This window comes from Ciona intestinalis, chromosome 2, assembly GCF_000224145.3.
Source record: "Ciona intestinalis chromosome 2, KH, whole genome shotgun sequence".
Lineage (NCBI taxonomy): Eukaryota > Metazoa > Chordata > Ascidiacea > Phlebobranchia > Cionidae > Ciona > Ciona intestinalis.
The window spans coordinates 7,202,035-7,203,941 of record NC_020167.2 but is presented as its reverse complement, the minus strand read 5'-3'; positions in this window follow the sequence as shown (position 1 = coordinate 7,203,941).

The window sequence follows — 1,907 nt, the reverse complement described above, 5'->3', positions numbered from 1 at the left end:
TTTGAGCAATATTTGCATGTAATCTTTTGGCCAAAGTATGAGACATAAAACTCAAGATTGTTAACTACGATATAACTGGGAATCGGGTTTTTTTCCACATCTTCTCTTTTCATTGTTATGTATCTGACTCCGGTCTTGAACCCATCTTTATCTATTTTGTGAGTGCTTTTAATTGGTTTGCCATATTCCTTTTCAATGTGTTCCAGCAGCGTTTTCTCAGGAAAGGGTATTGGAACCCATCCTATTACTACATTTACAATGTCGGATTCGTACAGTCGAAGGCCGTAAATTTCGTTTACTGTCGTTAACTTTTCGAACAGATCCAGAACATTCTGCCTGGTAACACAGGTGATATCCACTTTGTTACCTTTCATTGCTGCAATGCCAGCTATTCTGTTTTTTGTAAAACCTGCTTCTTTTAACAGAAATATTATCTCGCTTCTTGACATTAGCTTGTTCGTTCTAAACATAAGGCATGTTGGTCTTTTAAACACTATTCCTGGTGTATTAGCTGCCACCATCTGAGCGAAGCTGGCCCTTTCAGGTGCTGCCCTTGCGGACAACCGTCCGCTAGCCATACTAAACGTGAATGATAATGATAAATGTCATCAATCGTCAGAACCAATTCGCGATAGAATCTCCACCTAGCGGTAAACAATGGGTATATTGCTTACCACCAGGTGGCCATGTAAAATTATATACACGATTAAAATTCCATACCAGACTTATTTAGGTAAATGATATATAAAAAAAATTAGACTCAAACGAAATAAAAAATTTTGTAGGGTAAAAAAAGTATTTTAAGCTTACTGGTTAAAAAGGAGATTATGGGGCAGTACCATGGCGCCCTTCTCTGTTATAGAGGGCGCCATGGGCAGTACATATTTAATGCATGTTGCATTTCAAAAAAAATGTTTACTATTTCATTCTTTCTAGTGGGTATGAGCATAAACTTTTTGTTCATTTCAACCATATATAACATGGTTAAGATAATGAAACATTACCAACAATTCGAATCTTTTAGTTGTTTTTATTTTTTTGCAGAAATTAATTTTTTTTTGCTTTTACAAAAAAATTGATTGGCGGCTTCACTGCCAATATGCGCGGCTAATTCAATCCAATTAATTTATTATCTTGATGATTGCTATCAAGTGCCGGGGTGTTTTCTCTGCATAATTTGGCCAACGATCGAGAAGTAATAATCACTTTTAAATTATGCATGTTCAAAAATATAAAAACGAGTTGAAGGCGACGCGTATATGGGAAACGAAATGCAAAAGATTGAAATCGTGTCTTATATATGAAATGCAACTCCGTGGTGTTTTGTTCAGTTATAACAGTCAATCACATAAGAGACTTAAATTGCTCACCCGCTATCGGTGTGCTTGAATTGGTTTGAAATATAATTGAATATTTTACGAGACAGCAGTTAAAGTTTTGTGGGAAAGAATAAAAGTGGAATAGCCAAGCAGAAAAGATGTTTTGACAGCATTGAAAAGTTAAGATGAGATTTGTTTGTTTTATCTAAACGTAAAGAGCTAATTCTTTTAGGCAAAAGCAAAAGAGTAATCAGAAAAATAAAAACAAGCTCAATTATGAATATATGGAATAGTAGTTTATAACGCTACTCTATCTATAAAAATATGAACAGTATAGGGTGAAGGAAGATCGGACTTCTGTTTAGTCTATATTCTCATCAAATTTATACAAAGAACATACATAGAGTTATAAAACCATTTCTTCACAACTCCCACAGACCATTATTGTTAATTGTTTAAAACAATATCAGGATATTTGGATGTTATGTGTGCTACAAGTGTCACATTCCCCCCCCAACACGTTTTTATAATTATTTTAATGTTTTTTTGTTTACCACCAAATGGGTACAAGAAAATAAACAGGTGTAC